Source organism: Peromyscus leucopus, chromosome 13 (assembly GCF_004664715.2).
Source record: "Peromyscus leucopus breed LL Stock chromosome 13, UCI_PerLeu_2.1, whole genome shotgun sequence".
Classification (NCBI taxonomy): Eukaryota; Metazoa; Chordata; class Mammalia; order Rodentia; family Cricetidae; genus Peromyscus; species Peromyscus leucopus.
The window spans coordinates 34493900-34512894 of NC_051074.1; the positions used below are offsets into that span (position 1 = coordinate 34493900).

General features: G+C 44.7%; 1 protein-coding gene across 1 annotated transcript in view; it reads right to left on the minus strand.

Moving 5' to 3' along the window:
- The window catches only part of Sgpp2 (sphingosine-1-phosphate phosphatase 2), a 112681-nt gene extending 94265 nt beyond the window's left edge, over positions 1 to 18416 (minus strand). Inside the window, exon 1 of the mRNA XM_028889272.2 lies at positions 18088 to 18416. The gene's annotated coding sequence lies outside the window, so the exon portion shown is untranslated. The remainder of the gene's footprint in view (positions 1 to 18087) is intronic.
- Positions 18417 to 18995: the final 579 nt, after the last annotated feature.

An 18995-nucleotide genomic window follows, 5' to 3' on the forward strand; every position in this document is an offset into this window, starting at 1 on the left:
GCAGGAACCACACATGGGTACAAAAATAGAAGGGAGCCCAGAGCTCAGGTGGCTCTTTTAAGAGGTTTTGTGACTGCAGGTGAGCACTGTGGGTGTTAGATTTCAGGGCTCCAGTGCTGCCAGACGATGCTCTGGGATGAGCAGAGAGGACCAGACAGATGAAAGGGGAGAGAAGAAAAAAAAAAAAAAAAAAAAGACAGTGTCAGAGAGCCTGCCTAACATGCACAAAGCCCTGAGTTCAATCCCTAGCAGTGAAGTGAGTTCAGGCCAGTCTGCAAATTGGTGAGACTCTGTCTAAAAGTGAAATTTTAAGAAGTGGGGGCTGTCAGCATGGGGCTGGAGAGATGACTCAGCAGTTAAGAACATGGGCTGCTGCTGTGAAATAATCCTTCTGTACACTCTAAATATGTATTACTCTCATTGGTTAATAAAAAGCTGACAGACAGATAGCCAGGCAGGAAGTAGGCAAGAAAGGCAAACTGAGAATGATGGGAAGAAGGAGGGCGAAGTCAGGATAGCAGCCAGCCAGTTGCCAAAAAAGCAGTACATGTAAAACAATAAGGTAACAAGCCAATAGCCATGTGGCAAAGTATAGATAGAAATATGGGTTGATTTAAGTGTAAGAGTTAGCTAGTAACAAGCCTGAGCTATCAGCCGAGCATTTTCAATTAATATAAGCCTCTGTGCGGTAATTGGAAGCAGCTACTGGATGGGAAAAACTCTGCATACAGGCTGCTCTTCCAGAGGACCTGGGTTTGATTCCCAGCAATCAATGGTGTCTCATAACCATCTGTAACTCCAGTTCCAGGGTCTCTGGTGCTGTCTTGGACTTCACAGACACAAACTAGACATGTAGGCCAACATCATACATACAAAATAAAGAGGTTTTTTTTTTTTGTTGTTGTTGTTGTTGTTTTGTTTTGTTTTTAAGAAGGCAGGGGGCTAACAGCCCAGTGGCAACAGTGGTAGTGTTTGCCAAGATGCAAAGGGCCTTGGAGTTCAAATTCCAGACTCTCTCTCACACACACACACACACACACACACACACACACACACACACACACACACACACACACACGCAGTATGGAATTTGACCTCTTCACAATACTAATTTGAAGTTGCTGAAGGAAGTAAAACACAGAAAGACAATAATTTTTAAAGACACAGAAAACCTGCAGCTATAAAAGAAGAGTCAAAAACAAAGTCAAGGGCAGGTGTGCTTCTGCATGGCCTACGTTCTTCAAGGGCAGTCAGCCTGAGGCTCACAACCAGCCACGCCTATGGAAACTCACAGCAGAGTGGCTGGACCCCAGGCAGTCGGGAGGAAAGTATTACAAATCCTGTGGTGCTTCCTGAGAGCTCCGAGAGTGCTTGCCGAAAATGTGAGGTAGATGCAGGACAATGGTTGCAAGACGGGGATGATTTTTAAAAGGAAAACTTTGACTGAACGCATTAGATGTGTTGTGATGGTTTAAACGAGAAATGTCCCCCACAGGCCCAGGCATTTGAACACTTGTTCCTCAGGCGGTGACACTCCTGGGAGAGGTTAAGGAAGTTGGCCTTGATACAGGAAGTACGTCACTGGAGGCGGGCTCTGAGAGCTCACTGCCTTGCCCGACTTCTAGTCCACTCTCTCTGCTTCGTGAAGAGGTGAACTCTCAGTTTCCTGTTCTGCTGCTCTGCCTGCATTTGCTACCATGCCTCCCTGTGATGATACCTACTTATTTCTCTGGAATCATAAGCCAAAGGCAACTCCTTCTATAAGTTGCTTTTGGTTATGGTGTTTTATCATAGCGACAGAAAAGTAATTAATATAGTCGTTATATTTTAAGTGCATCTCTTTAGAGACGGTATGTAGTTGTTTAGTGAGGTTGTGTGTGTGTGTGTGTGTGTGTGTGTGTACTCGAGTGTGTATTCCCACATGCCTAGTTTAGAACCCAGGGCCTTGTGCATGCCAGACAAGTATTTCACCACTGAGCCCAGCACAACACTAACTTTTAAAGCACTAGGCAAGTTTCTCTTTTCCAAAGTAATGTTTTCCCATTATTAGTTATGAATCCGATGAGTCAACCAGGCTTGGTCAGTTGAAGTAGAAGAAAGGCATTGACTACAAAATATTTTTCTAAATCTAGGAGAGACTGCTGTATTCACAGAATGCCTTGCAACTTATTTCAGGCCATGTAATCCATGCTTGTCTATACCAGGAGTACTCAAAATGAGGGCGAGAAGTACCAATTCTCATCCCACTGTAGTACTCAGGCAGTGGGCCAAGACTAGACTATTTATAACTCGTCATGTTGGGAAACTTTATACAGTTGCTTATGGAACAGAAATTTTGGATGCTATTGAGAAATGACTGCCGGGGTGTCCAGGGTACTGATATAGAGATAAGATGAAGTGACATTGTGTCTTACTCTCTTCTCTTTCCAGGTATGATGATTACTCAGAAATATACAACTCCACCTTAGAGCAACCATGATTCCATTCTATCTGAGAACATGTGTGATAATGAGCGTGGGAATGATGCAGCTCTGAGGTCACCCTCAGAGTCCTCCAAAGGTCAAGTTTAAGAACACAGGGAGGGCTTCTGGGGTGTCACCTTTCTCTGCAACGACATAGAACCAACTCGGGTTTTGGTTTCACAGTTACAATTTGTGTGTAACACTTCTAAATATATATTGCCTAATGTGTGTTTTGCCTGGCCATTTTAGATACCTCAATCCCTACTCAAGATTCCTGACATACCACAGATGGTTTATAAAATCCAAATGACAGGAATGACCTGGAAGTCACGGAAGGAGAGAGTACAGGGGACCAGGAGTGGTATAGATACACCCACAGATAACCGGAAGGGAGTTGTCTATGCTTTATACCCCGCCTTGTCCCTCAAATTGCAAATATTTTTTCTTATAAGAAAAGATTAAAAATATATTATTGATAAGATTTTGCTAGGTGATGTACAGTGGAAAAATTTGATACACACATATACACAGAGATAACAACAACAAAATATTGAAGTCTGGTGTGGTGGTACATACCTTTAATACCAGCAGTCAGTAGGCAGAGGATCTCTGTGAGTTCATCCTGTTCTACATAGCAAGTTATACACAACAAGGACTATATAGTGAGATTTTATCTTTTAAAAGTAAAATCATAAGAAGCTAGTAAGAAAAAAAAACTGCACAAAAATCACAGTGGAAAAGGGTGAGCAGAGGGCATTCCCATGACATTATCAGAAAGATTGATATGATTGCCTGCTAAAGCCATTCAGTCCACTTTGCTAAAAATAAAAGAAAGAAGAAAATAAAGTAATGGAATATTTTCATTTTGCTATCAAATTGCCCATTACTTTCCTTTAAAACAAATAACATTTCACTAATGGATTCCCAAATTAGTTGGTGGAAATGTGCAGAGAGAAAAGATATTTTTATGCTCATCATACCTATCTACAAGGTGATAACTGTAAAGAAGGGGAAAAAGGCAACCCAGAAGGCTATTACAGCCACTTGTAGGAAGGTGTTTGGCATTACCGGCAATAGACTAAATTAGTATTATGTGCCTCCTGATCCAATGCCGTGAGCAAGGACACAGGTCCCAACCAGTGTGCTCCTGTTGAACAGGCAGAAATGCAATACTGAGGAGGCACCAGGCAAACCCACACTGAGAGATTCTATGGAAAAGAACTTGCTTGGACTCGGAAAGTATTAAAGTCAGAGAAGACAATGAGAGAATGGAGAATTGATCCACACTGGATCAGGGAGACGTGTTAGCTCAGCATAATTTATGATCCTGGATTAGAGCCCAGAAAAAAAAAAAATGACATCAGCAAGATCTGAAGGCCCACAGGTCACACACTACTTCCCTATTTGGGTGACTGCACCATGTTTTAAGAACCACATTTGTTTATTTATTATTTATTTATTTATTTATTGTGTGTCTGTATGTGGGTGGGTGCGCCTGCCTCAGTGAGCATGTGGAGCCTGATGATAATCAGCAGCAGTTGGTTCTCTCCTTCTCCCTGTGGGTCTCAGGGATTTAACTCAGGTCACCAACTTGGCAAGCGCCTTTACCTGCTAAGCCATCTCCTTGGCCTGCCCCATAGTTTGATATGATGCTAATGTGAAGTGAAATTTTTTTAAAGAGAATTTTTAACATTAAGTCAATAGGTTGTTGTACTATTTTTATAGTTACTTAGAGCTTTAAGTTATACATGAAAAAAATTCATGCTGGGAATGTAGCTCAGTTGTTAAATATTTGCCTAGCCTGAACAAGGTCCTGGGTTCAAGCCCCAGCACCATATAAACTGAGCAAGGCAGTGCATGCCTATAATCCCAGCAATGGGAGGTAGGCACAGGAGGATCAGGAAATTCAAGGCTACCTTAAGCTACATAGAGAGTCTGAGGCCAATCTGGGCTATACAGACCTTGTCTCAAACAAAAGATAAAAATGTTGGTGATAGCCTTTAGTTATGGTAACCCAAGTAACTACACACAGTGACATGGGTAAATTGTCATGTATTCGTGCAATAGCATGAAAAATGAAGACATTACTGCTACATGTCCCTGCAATTCCCTTCTTGACAGTTCAAGATAAGGTGAAATGGATCATCAAGATAGACTGATAAGCCAAAGTCACCAGGTGAGGAGAAAGGCACTGACTAATGGGAGCCTCAGAGAGACTTCTGAAACTCTGGAATGTTTTGTAGCTTCACCTGAGAGATCCAGACAGCTAGCTGATTTATCAAGTTGTTCATCTCCAGTCTTTGTGGTTGCTACATGAAAGTTACAGTATAATTTAAATAATAACACCAACAAGAAAAGATCATTTCTAAGAGCTGACAGGAAGCCAGCAGACTTGAGTGACATCTGGGAGCAATGATTGACATTTTCTAAAAGGCAACTGGGCAGTAGGTAAGAAGTGAAAGTTCCCAGATCTGTAAGATAAGTCTGTGGATACTCAGTCTGAAGCAGAGATCCAAAGATACACGTGGAAATGATCCAAAAACACATTATGAAACCATTATAAAGTGAAACATGATTATACAATCATTGAAATAATACAGTTAAGGAATAGTCAAGGATGTGGCAAACATTTATGATACAGGTAGATGGAGTTAATTCCATATGTACACAGTTGCTCATTACTTATATGTCCTATATCTTAAAACAGTAGTCTAGAACAATGTCCATGCTCTTCTCCTCTGGGGCATGCCATTGTGACAACACTTGGACTTTCTTTAAATATTTTGGTGTCTTTCACCACATCTGACATAAACATGGATGATCTTAGTGGCTGAAAATTATAAAAATCAGTCTCCTGGCTAGAGATAGGACTAGCATGTGTAAAGCCCCAAGTTCAATCCCTAGAACCTCCTAACATCTCACCCAAGTGTGGGAGTGCTTGTCTGTAATCCGGGCACTCTGGAGGCAGAACCAGGAGGATCAGAATCTGAAGACACTGTGGACTTATTGAGTTGGAGGCTATCCTAGGCTATGCAAGTCTATCTTAAAAAACAACGACAACAAAATTTAATTTTTAAAAAATAGGTGTCTTCTTAGCTCATGATCACCAAAAGACCAACATTTTTTTCAAGGAGGACCAATCCTTTCCCTGAGAATTAAGCTTCCAGGCTTCCAGCTCCCAACAACTGCCCAGAACCTTCTTTCTTCCTTCATCCCTCTTTCTCAGACTCCCCAGCAATCCCCATAAAATTCTTCGGAAATATTTTTTTCCACTATTTAGAGAAATCAAAACACACCCAAAGAATGTAGACAAGGTTTTTTTTTTCTTTGTAACAGCGCTATTACCACATAACCAGCGCTAATGGAGTCATAAGGAAGCTGGGGCTAAGCCCAAGGATGTGGGCTGCGGAAGCAGTACTCAAAATGGCTGCGAGACACTATTTCTTTTTCCTCAGACTCCCTATCTCCACCCCAAGATCTTGGGCGGCCAACCTCTGCTCTTCCCACGCAGCCCAGCCCAAGCCGGCAGATTTTCCTCTCTAACACACTTTACCAATCAGTCCATCCCATACTGAAGCAAGAGAAGACATCAGAAATGTGAATTGCGGTCTTGACTGGAATTTTTTTCCAATCTTTTATTTTCCTAACATGTGGAATGTATTTCACCAGGCAAGTAGAATAATGAAGACCAGTGGATGCTCCAAATGCCAGCATTTTCATAGATCTCTGATACAGATAGGAACACTATTAACGGGTTGCCTGGAAACCCCGGTCAGTGTTTTCTCCAAAGAAAATTGTGTGCTACATCAAATGCAAGAATGCCTTGGCTTAAAATCAGCTCTTATCAGGGCACCGGAGATTTAATAATTAACAAAAAACTATGGCAACAGAAAATGCAATTGCTTCTTGAACATGTAGAAATCTTGACACCTTAATTCTAAGTGAAGGAAATCAGCATTAGACTTGGCTTGCTCTTAACGCACTTCCTAAAACACAGTCACTGAGTCTCATTCTATCGATCTGACAGATGTTTCACCACCAACCTCTTTCCAACATATGTACACTCCCCTTCATGCTGTCCAACGGAAGAAATGAAAACAATTAAAAGTCATCCATTAATCAAAACCCTTCCTTGGTTTCCTGGATGAAAAGGCAGGAACCAGTATCCCTGGAAACGCTGTAAAGCTAAAAGATGCAACCAGATGACTGTCCAGGCATAAACAAGTCCCACCCTCCACTGAGAAAGGAGAGGGCAGGTGTTTATGTTGATGCTAAGTAGGGGAAGGGTGAGCCTCATATATCCATCATGTTTCCATTCATGATGTAGTACTGAACGTGGGATACAGCTCAGTATAGAGCTTTTCCTAGCATGCAGGATGCCCCAGTTTCGATCCTTGGAATCACCAGAGGGAAAAATACACAAGTATTGAATTTGCTGTATTGGAGGTACATATTAGGCCTGAGGGTACAAAGGTGAGCAGAGGGACTTAAGTCTAATAGTGTCCCATTAGTCTTCTCCACATCCATCTAGTCCCAGCCCAACCAAAGTAAGAGAGACAATGATCCCAGTGCTGGGGATATCATGGGTGATGAGCTGAGTTTGATTCATAGAAGCTATACTTTAAAAAAACTAAAAAGGCACATGTGGGAGAGGGACCATGAATCCCTGAGGCTTGCAAGCCAGCCAGTCTAGCCTACTTGTTTAGCTAGAGACCAGTGAGAGATCCTGTCTCAAAAATAGGTGGAGGTCTCCTGGGGAATAACTCTTGAGGTTATCCCATGGCCTCCTCATACGTGTGTATACATGTGAACTCAAGCTCAGATGTGCACCCGAACATAACACACACACACACACACACACACACAGACACACACACACACACACACACAGCAATTACACAGAAACTATAAAGCAGGGGGCTAGAGAGCTGGCTCCATGTTAAGGGCACTTGCTGCTCTTGCAGAAGACTAGGGTTCAGTTCCCAGCACCCATGTGGTAGCTCACAACCTCATGTAACTCCAGTTCCAGGGGATCCAGTAAAGTCCTCTGACCTCCAGGGGTGCATGGTACATACACATACACTCAGGTGCACAGATGTATGCACAAATTTTAAATAAATAAATCTTTACTTTTTATACTACTAAAGACTTTTATTTTACAAAACCATTAGATTACAAAAGGCACATGGTTGAGGAAAGAGACTTCCGTAAGAACCATGCCTGATGATGTGATGACCTGAAAGCAAAGTTTAAACTGGAAGGAGACAGTTGGGAGGTTGTCCTCTTATGTGGTAGCTATAATGAATAATTTTTCACAGGGATCTGCCATAGGATTCCACTTAGTCACAGACTGTTTTTTGTTTGTTTGTTTGTTTGATTGTTTTGACTTTTTGTTTTGTTTTTCAAGACAGGGTTTCTCTGTGTATCCCTGGCTGTCCTGGAACTCCCTCTGTAGACCACACTGGCCTCGAACTCACAAAGACCCGCCTGCCTCTGCCTCCTGAGCACTGGGATTAAGGGAGTGCATTACCATGTCTGTCTTCACAGAGACTTTTCCATGAAATTCCTTATAGGTATGAAATGTTACTACATTTTTACAGACTATTTAAGATCTATTCCTAACACCTCCTTACTACATAGCTTTTCAACTGCACTTTTCTGAACATTTAGTGAGCCCAGATGCACAATTACTTCATGACACTCGATTATAAGCCAGCATATATATATATATAATCTTATTTCCCCCTTTATTGTAAATAGATATTTTTTCTCATATAATATATTCTGATTACTGTTTCCCCTCCCTTTACTCCTTCCAGTTCCTCCTTCTTCCCTTCCTCCCAGATCCACTCCCTTTCTGTCTCTCAAGAGAAAACAAACAGGCTTCTCAGGGATAATAACAAAATAAAAATAAAAATAACCTATCAGACACAGACAAGACAAACAAATAAAAGGAAAAGAGCCCAAGAGAAGGCACAAGAAACAGAGACCCACTCCTTCCCACACTCAGGAACCTCATAACAACACTATACTCGAAGTCATAATGTATACACAGAGGACCTGTACACACCCCGTGCAGGCCCTGTGCTCACAGGAGCTTTGATTGTGTCAATTTAGAGGGCCTTGTTTTCTTGGGGTCCTTTGTCTCTCACACTCTTTCTGCCACCTCTTCCACAGGGGTCCCTGAACCCCAGGCTGCAGGGGAAGAATACACACACACACACACACACACACACACACACACACACACACACACAAATTAAATAATCTTTAAAAAACAAATCTATACAAGTGGCAGGGACCAACAGATCCTGGTTGCACAGGGGGACCCTTAGAGCAGCTCCCTTTCCACAAGTCCCTAGGAGATATTCAACACCCACATCCAGCAGCTCCCATCTCCACTCTGAACTTCTTTCTCTGCCTTTCCACTGATACACACAGTGCTCTCTTCTCCACCTCTGCTTTCCTATTACCTTTTCAGCCTTAAGCTTCCCATTGAATGGCATCTCCTCTCTTTCCCGAAGTTCATCAGCAAGCTCTCTTTAAGTCCTTGTGTGTGGGCCTTGTGTTCTGGCTCCCTCAAGTGAGCAGAGGGATTTAATCCATACCCCATTAACAATCTGATGGATTTTATTAGTCAGTATTCAACAGGCAGATCCCAGATGGATGAAGTCCAAGCCTGGCCATTTCATAAGATGCTGTCCGGCCCACAAGCTCAATGACTTGATCCTTATCCAATCAGCTTGTAGCAATAATGATGGCCCCATAATCTGCAACATGATGGCTTACATCTTAAGAAGCCATTTGCATGAGAAAGACAACATGCCACAAAGACCCCCAAACAGACATTAAGGTCTGGTTTCAGGCTAGTCTTATTGCTGTTTGACTCTGACAACACATCTAAAAGGCTTTTACACCAACTCTCCTAATTCCTGTTTGAGCATTACTGTAAATCACATACCCTTTCCCACAGAGACACCCCAAAATCCCTTCTTAAATCACTGTTTGACGTTATTATTAATTCTAATTTGCCCTGCAGAATGAAACTGATTCACCATCTTCAAGTCCTTAGGGTGAAGTCCACATTCTGCTACTTTTAAGACTTCAGCCCACAGCTCTGCCTTTAGCCAACCTGCCAGTCAGAAGGGCTACACTGAACTTTTTCTATATCAATGCTGGAGATTTTTATTCGCACTTTCAAATCTACCCTCCATTTTCTTTCCCGAGAAACTCAGCTTTCTGTACAGGATCAGCCAGGTGCCCAATATTCCTGGATGTGGTAGTTTGAATGTAATTGGTTCCCATAATCCCATATTCCCATAATCTCATAGGGAGTGGCACTATTAGGAGGTATGGCTTTGCTGGAGTGGGTATGGCCTTGTTGGAGAAAGTGTGTCACTGTGGGGATGGGCTTTCAGGTTTCATATCCTTACGATATTGCCTAGTGAGTCAGTTGACTTCCTTTTGTTTGCAAAATGTAGGACTCTCAGCTACTCCTCCAGCACCACATCTGCCTGCCCACTGCTATGCTCCCCTTCGTGATCATAATGGATGGAACCTCTGAAACTGTAAGCGAGCCACCCTCAATTAAATGTCTTCTTTATAAGAGTTGCCATGGTCATGGTGTCTCTTCATAGCAATAGCAAACCCTAACTAAGACACTGGATATTCGAATGGAATCTGGCCACAGGGGTGCACTGGTAGGGTATGATAAAAGGGGTACATGGAATATGAAATCAACATGTATTTCCCCACCCTTTGCCTTGCTGTGTGATTACCTCTCTCTACAAAGTCTCCCCCCCCCCTTTCTGTTATGCATTTGCTGGAGATAAAAATCTAACACTTTTATGGTCAACCAGGCTACAGTCTCTGCTCTCAGCCTCAGCTGCTATCAGGGACCTGCCATTCATTCAGCTCAGGGGCCATTGGATCTGGTGTTAGTGAAACCCTGTTCTCTCCTCTTGCATATTGGTTGTAGTATTAAGGCAACTGCATGTAATTAAAAGGGAAGTTTATTTTGTGGGGTAACTTAGAAGAAAAGGGATAGGTTACAGGGTCCGGGAAAGGTGTAGCACAGTCCAGTGGTGGTCTCTGGAAAACTCTGTTCAATCTACCTCCAGCGTCCAGGATCCAGGAACCAAGAAAGCCAGCACACCTGGATCTCGGGTCTTCAGGGCTCCTGTCTCCGCCCCCGCCTTGTAGGCATGACAGTTACCGAAGCCTCAGTGGGGGTAATACTTCCAGGTCAAAGCTGGAACAGCTACTCGCTACAGTTGCACACTGAAGCTGGTGTCTTAAGATGCTTCATTTTTCCCATGCTGAATTTTTTCTTATCCTGCCTACATATTCATAAAGGATTCCCTATCTGAACTCCTTTCAATTAGCCACCCATGTGTTGAATCTTAAATAGGTTTTATTTTTAGAACAGTTTTAAATTTAAAAAAAAAAATAGGAAGATAGAATGGCTACATTATCTCCATACATTCTGCTGCCAATCTACACAGGTACTGACATTCTAAATTAGTATGGCATGTTTGTTTCAAAATGGATGCATTCTAATTAATTGAAGTCCATTCTTTATGCAAACTCTTAGTTTTCATCTAAGGTGTAGCATTCTGTCCCATCCAGGGCTTGTCCTCTCCAGTCATCAGTTTTCTTAGGCTCCTCTCGACTACGACTGTTTCTCAGTTTCCCTGCTTTCTGATGACCTCTACAGTTCTGAAGCACACTAGTGGGATTTGCAGACTGGCAGTCATGTATCTAGATACATAATTTAGATATCCATCAAGAGTCCACACTGTCAATATGACTTTCACTGTTGGTGCTGACCTTGGTCACCTGACCAAAATAGTGTCTGCTGTTTCTACACTGCAACATTACTTTCCCCTCTCTTCCCTCCATACTATATTCTCTGCAAGCCCCTATGGGCATCCCACATTTAAAAAATTGGGGGGGGGGGTTGGAGGCTGAACAGCTGAAATGCTCACCTTGCAAGGGCAGGTTCTGAGCGTTTGATCCCTCGAACCCGTGTGAAAACACTGGATATGGTGGTATCTGTTTGTAACCCCAGCCATGGGCGCAGCAAGGGTACAAGGACAACAGACATAGTCCTGGGGTTCACTGGCCGGTCAGCCTAGCCTATATGTTGAATTCCAGGCCATGAGAGACTCTGTCTAAAAAACAGGGTGTTTGATGACTCAGGAATGACAGCTAAGGTTGACCTCTGGGCTCCATCCCCACCCTCACATACATATTCACCAGCACACACGCACACACACACACACTCACACACACACACCCCACAATAGCTGGGGCTGTTGCTCAGCAGTTGAGTGCTTACCTAGTAGGCTTGATACCCTGGGTTCCAACTTCAAAATATAAAACAGGAACAGGCGTGTTTTATCTCCCTAAATGGGGAGTAGAGCTTTCATGGTTTTTTTTTTTAAATTGAGATAAGCTATTCCTATGAATTATCATTTTAACTATTTTTAGGTGTTTCAATTACCCCTATTATGTAGGACAGTCTTTTCCTGATGGTACCGATCTCATGCTAATCTTGTTATCATTCACCCAAAGTGACACGTGCCAAGTTTTAGCACACGAGGAACTTCAAGTAAATGAGTTTCCCTCATTTTTATCTATTTGATCTCTTTTCTTTAAGCCCTAACATGAGATATCAAGGTCTCTGCTAGGGAGCCAAGTCCTACCTACTATTGCCTCCTGTATTCATTCTTTTTTGAAAGAAAAATTGTTTCATGTGCATGGGCGTTTCACCTGCACGTATGTCTGCGCACCAAGTACACAAGCCTAGTGACCATGGAAGCCAGAAGAGGGCTTTGACTCCCTGGAACTGAAGCGACAGGCAGTTGTGAGCTGCCACGTGGGTGCTGGGAATTGAACTCAGGTCCTCTAGAAGAGCATCCAGTGCTCTTGACGGCTGAGCCATCTCTCTGACCCCTGCATTCATCCTTCTATCCTAGTTTTTCTTCATGTTGCCCTTTTTACTTGAGCTCTCCTGGGGCAAGGACCTAAATTTCATTTATCTTTGTGTCTCTGAGATAGATGAATGTCCCAGAAACACAGGAGCTGATCAATAAATGGTTATAAATAAGGGAAGCAAGGACAGACACAAGTACCAGTGGCCTGTTTATTCCAAAGAGAAGAGAACTCATTAATGTGTCACCTTGGCCAAGAGTGGGAAATGTGTGGTCATGCTTGTTCATTCTATTACATCCTGCCTCTGGGATCCTTTGGTTAAACCTATAAAAATTCATGACATGTATCGATATCTTTCATCCCTGCCTGGACATTTAAATTAGGAGGTTACAAATGCTATGTGGAAATACACTTAGATAAAGATGCTACTATTTTTCATGTGAAAACTGGCAACAATCTAAAGGCCCAACAATAGACCAATAGAATTATAGGTAACCCATGTGATAGCGTAATAAGAAGTCATTAAAATACCATGTTGAACTCTGCTTGGGTAGCTATTGGGCAGTACAAGGGCATGGGTAAATTGGTCCTTCATGCTTTCTCAAAATTTCTCCTCTGAATAATGAAAACATCTGTAACTAGAAAAGGAAGAAAAGAGGTCATCACATCTGTGTTTTCAAAGTGGTGTATTGTAGCATGAATCTTAAAAGGTCTTATTAATAAAAATAAACCTGGAGCTAGGTATTGGGGTGAATGCTGGAAGATCAGAGAAGCAGAACAAGCCACAGCCACCTCACCTCGCCAGTTCCTCAGCTGATCCTGTTTCCTCAGACTGGAAGCTTCTGTGTCCTCATCCAAATGGATCTCAGCTGAATTGCTGCTCAAAAGCCTAAAAGCTTAACCGTTCCTAGTTCCTGGTTTTCACACCTTATATACCTTTCTGCTTTCTGCCATCACTTTCTGGGATTAAAGGCTCTTGTTACCATGCCTGCCTGTTTCCATTGTGGCCTTGAACTCACAGAGATCCAGATGGATCTCTGCCTCTGGAATGCTAGGATTAAAGGTGTGAGTGCCACTGTTTTCTGGCCTCTATGTCTATCTAGTGGCTGTTCTGTTCTCTAACCCCAGATAAGTTTATTAGTGTGCACAATATTTTGGGGAACACAATATCATCACAGTGCATCTACCCTTTCAAGCCTGAACACTCCACAAAGGATAATCAAAATGTGGAGTTAAAATGTCCCAGCTGTCATGACCACTACCTGGCTCACTTCCACCCTCATACTGACCATCCCAAGGGTGTGAGTCCCAGGAAAAGAGAACCCAGAGCTTCTCACTCACTTTTTGGCTCTGCTGGGCTCCACTCTGGACATTATTTTGCTTGTTTGACTTGCTTTTAAAGTTCCATTCCTTTAAGTGACTATAATGTAAAGCCACTTAGCAAAGCACAGTTCTGTTCCACTCTGCTCTTGTGCAGATGGAGCAAGAGAGACCTAGTCCACAAAACATCACAAGAGCCAGTTCCCAGTCTCCTGATCCCCAGGAAGTTAATAAACCAATAATCCAGTGAAGGCATTATGTGGTCTGACAGTTGGCTTAGAGGGAGTTTGAAGGAAGAACGGAAGTGCAAAGACTTCTAAACATCTTCCCTTTCCTCCTGTGTTTTATAACAGAAGCTTTATTGCTTTGTATTTTTTTTTGCAAAATTCATTCATTCAAAATATCATAATATATACACAACAACCAGGACTGAAAATAAAACAGGAGTACAAAGCGTAGTGTTTTAAATGAGAACTGCTATCTAGACTCTAGGATTTGAATAACGAGTCCCTAGTTGGTGCTTGGGGGGTGGGGCCTTTAGAAGGAATGGTCTTGCTGGAGAAATATGTCATGGAGGGCAGGGCTTTGAAGGTTTAAAGCCTTACATCTCTCTGCATGAAGAAGTGAGTGTTCAGCTTAACTGCTCCCGCAGAGTCTACAGCTTGCTACCGCATTGCCCTGGGATGGTCCAGTCTTCTCCCGCTGGAACCATCCACTCAAAGAACTCTTTCTTCCAGATGTTGTCTTGGTCATGGGGTTTTATGACAGCAACAGAAAAATAGCCAATATACTGCCTAGTTCAACAATGAACCCAAGATGGTCTTTCTGGAACTCAGTCATGTGGGTCTGAGCTTCACTCCAGGACACGTTTCCTCTTTGTTGGTGAAATGTTGGTTTTTAAACACAGGAAGCGGGAGTTCTTGATCTTCTCATTTATCTGGGCCTCTCGCTCATCAGACATGATGATGGTGGTGTCCTTTTTCTATATTGCTCTTTTGACCCTTTTTTTTTTTTAACAGTTTTCAATATATTAATAATCTCTCCTACATTGTTTTTCTTTTGTATTTCTTAAATCAGCATATATGTGTCTTAAATAACGTTCTGATGTCTTGAAACAAAGGATATTTTGGTTTGGTTTTGTTTGTTTTTGTTGTTTGGGTTTAATTTGGTTGGTTTTGGTTTTTTGAGATAAGGTTTCTCTGTGTAACAGCCCTGGCTGTCCTGGAACTCTCTCTATAAACCAGGGTGGCCTCGAACTCAGAGATCCACCTGTCTCTGCCTTCCGAGTGCTGGGATTAGAGGTGTGTGCCACCATCGCCCAGCTTGGAGCAAAGTATTTTTCAACATAACCTATTTTTTGATTCCTACTCAACCAAATTTTAGAATTATGTGTGAGCAGTTGTCAAAAAGTATTTATTGAGCATAGTGATGTTTGGGAAGTCTAAGCCTAGTCCAGCATAATGATGAGGAAAGGCTATACAAAGCCTAAACACAACTGTGTTGGGCAAACAAGGCCGTCAGGCATCAAAGCACCATTGTATGGAAGGTTGGCTTGACCTCAGAACAAATAAACACGGTTCTGTCCTCGTCCCTGCCTCCCGACCCAGTCCTAGGATCCGGGCAAGGTGCAGGACACTACCTCCCAAGGCCATTCAAGAAAGCCCTCTGATGCTTAACCCCGCAAACTTGCTACCTTGTAAATAGCAGCTGGTAGCACCTCTACCTCATTTCTACCTTGTCCGGCCAGGTCTGCTACCTCACACCTTCCCAGCAAGGCATACACAAAGCCCTGGCATTTCTGCGCTGGAAGCTTCAAGTTTAGACTCTGGAATCAAAAGATCTGGCTTCCTGAAACTATGCAGCTATCTGGGTAGTTCTCAACAGGCCATTCAATGCTAGGGACTCAGACCTACTGGACAAAGTCTAAGGCCAAGTCCATTTTTTTTCAATGATGGCTTTATGCAAGCCAAGCCACACCCTAGTTAATCTCTAACCTAAAAGGGTGTGGTATTATGAGAATTTGTATGGGAAGCCTTTATTCATTTCCTTACTCGTCTAGTGTTAAGGATTACAATAAATACAGAAAATGCAGAAGATGAATTAGATTCCTTGAGATCTCAAGTAACTCCAATGAAGGAATTAACTTCTCAACTGTTTGAAGGATCCTAAGTCAATGTCCCAGGGCTGTCTTCTAGGCTATGTGGGGGAAAAATCATTTGATATTTTAATTTGATCTTTAGTAGTCTCTGTTTAAATTTTAAAAGCTATTGATTTTCCTCTACAATCTATGCTTAGATAGCCACAACATTCACAGAACTTCCCTGGGTGAAGATCCTGAGATTCCCCACACAAAGGCAGTTACACAATGCAGCATGCTCTGTAAGGAACATGCCTCAAGAAGCAGGGAGAACGGACAGAACCAGAGGCAGCCTGGAGGCAGCCAAGGACAAGCCCTTGAGAGTGGACCCGTGTCTGATTTGATGGTGCACACGTACAACACCAGCCCTTGGGAGGCTGAGGCAGGAGTTTTACCAGTTCAAGGCTAGCCTGGGCTACATAGTGAAACTGTCTTGTAAAGAAAAATTGCAGAACGGCTGTTCAGCCACCACCTAGTCTGTAAAAAACCAGAAGAGAAAGGAAGCGGGTGTGGGGATGAGTTTTCACAATTGCCCCCTTAAATCCCTGTGGGTTATCTGGGGGCAGGGATGCACTTACCTCTGGGGAAACTTCCCATTGTATTTGTTAAGGGCTAACCTTCCCACTCTCTCAAAACAAACCTTTTAAAGCACTCACAACCCCTTCTCTTATCAAAGGATCTCGAGTTAATTTTTTTCCTGTTACAGCCACTGCAGGGATTTATTATCCTGAATTTTTCTGTTTTCTTTTACTTACTTCAGGGCTATAGTAATCCAAGTCTAGGGTGGGAAACCAGATCTCCCCTCCTTGATTCCCCTGACCACCTGTGCACTCTGAGAAGCAAGGGGTTATGCTCAGCTTGTTTTTAAAGGGGAAGGGGAACCTTCCCCAGAATGTGCAATCATTTTATCACTGGGATTGTTAAAAAGTTTAAGACACACCCATGGGGGGAAAAAATTGGTCCTCGCCTTCCGGAATTAGGAAGAGCAGGTACAAAGGGGAGAAGACAGGTAGAGAGCAGCTGGTACTGGTCCTGACTGTAAGCAGGGTGCCTGCTCAGGAAATGCCTCCCGCGGGGGGTAGGGGCGGGGGTGGGGCATTAGTCTTACACACTGACTCTGTCGCCTTTGGGGACAAGGTGCTAGTAAAGACAAGGGTCTTGAATCAATCTAAAAACTATTCGCATGCCTTACAACACAGTGAAGGAAGTGAAAATACTGTAAAGAATTTCTCTAGCTGAGAACACACAACCAGCCCACTGCCATCTTTCCAAAGGAATTCCGTAACTCAGTGCCTCTCGTAGTCTATCCCTACACAAGAGCCAGGTTCTTGACTAGTTACCTACACGCGAGAACGTGTCACCTTCCAGTTAACAGAAGAACAAAACATTGGGGGGTGGGAGTGGGGGTGGGGCGGGGAGTAGAATTGCTTCTGTCCTGGTTTGTCATTTTCTGCTTAGCCCAAGGAAAGGGCAGCTGCTGGGGGCGCCCAAGGGAGACAAGCTTCCGTAGCTGCCATCTGCCGCCTGCCTGGTCCTTGCAGCCTGGAGGAGTGAGTCCCTGTGCGCTCACTGCACAACGCTGCAGTGGAGTTGTGTAACCTGGCTCAGGATGCAAAGCATCTACGGAAAGGCCACCAGGGCCAGTCGTGAAAGACCGACCAGGCTGGAAAGCCCCCCAAGACTAGGAGATATCGGGAGGGAGACCGTGTTGGACCCCCATCCTTACGGGTGGCTGGAGGTGGGGGGCTGTGCATCCTCTGAGGAGCCTAAGACTCGGGGTGCAGGGAAGCAAAGCGCGCGACTCCGGAGTCTGACAGGAGCAAAAGGAGGATGCAGCCGCAACCTAAGGACTCTGGGGGAGTTCTCAGGCTGTGTCCCAGGGAAGTGCCAAGGACATCCCCACTTTCCAGTTACGTAACTCTCACACTTTGGGCGGAATCTACTGAAACATGAACTTACTCATTCAAGTAATTAAAGTAGAAAGTCTCTCAACGGATACATGCAAAGGCCCTGGGTGTTGTCTGAAAGGACGTAGCTGCCACCTGCAGCGGTAGAGAGTGGCGTCGTGTGACTGTCGTCCCCCTCCCCAACCCCGCCAGTACCCTCCCTAAGGTGGATGCCGGGTGGCGGCGGATGGCGCCCGCCGGTCCCCATCACGGAGTCGCCGTGACCGGCAGGTACGCGGGCGTCCGTCGCCCTCCTCCCCACGGCAAGACACCTGCCCGCGGTTACCTGCGGGTTGGCGGGGAGATGCGCGACTTCGGAGACCCTCGTCGTCCTCTCGGAGGGGCGTTCTCCCCAGGACTGTCCTCCCGCGCCGGGTAGAGCCCGCAGCGGCGCTGGAAGCGCGCCACGAGCTGCGAATCCTGCAGGCTCCGCAGCAGCTCGGCCATGGTGAGCCGCGACCCCGCTTTTCCGACCTGCAGCCACGCGCGTCCGTGTCCTCGGCGTGCGCCCTGGCCTGGCGTTCCGCAGCCGGGTGCTCCGGGCGCCGGGCGAGCGGGCGGGGCGCAGCGCCAGCCAACAGGTGCGCCGCCCGGGTCCTAGCGCCCGCCCTGCACTCGGGAAACTCAGGTGTCCGCCTCTACCTGGCACAGTCGTGGGCCCCTTCCACGCCATCTGGACGGTCCCAGCCCGCCCCCCCCCCCCGACACCTGTCTCCTCCAGGGCGGTCTCGCAATTGCTTTGAAGAGTCTAGGTGCTGGACCTGCAAGCGGACACCACTCTGTCGGGCTGGTACAGACTAACCACTAAGGAAGAGCATGGGTGCACCTGCTGGGTGCATCCTTCCAAACGCTGCGGGAAGCCTGGAAGCTTTGGGACCCTCCTTTCAAAACTTGAGCCCAAGATGAAGCTGGTCCCCAGCACACACAGACACACACACACACGTCCCCACATCTCAGCTCCCTCTCCCCCCCCCCGCCCCCCGACACTTTTGCCTGATTTCTGCAAGATTAATTCCCAGGAGTCGGCTCCTAGGGAGAATTCCCAGTGCTTCCAAACTCAGCTTGACGCAGTTTCCTCTTCACAGGCCTGTCACCCCCTTCAAACTTGTTCAAGAATAGAATGAATGCAAAGAAGCTGGAGTCAACCCGAGAAATGTCATGCAAAAACAGAAATCTCCCCCCTTCCCCGTCCCC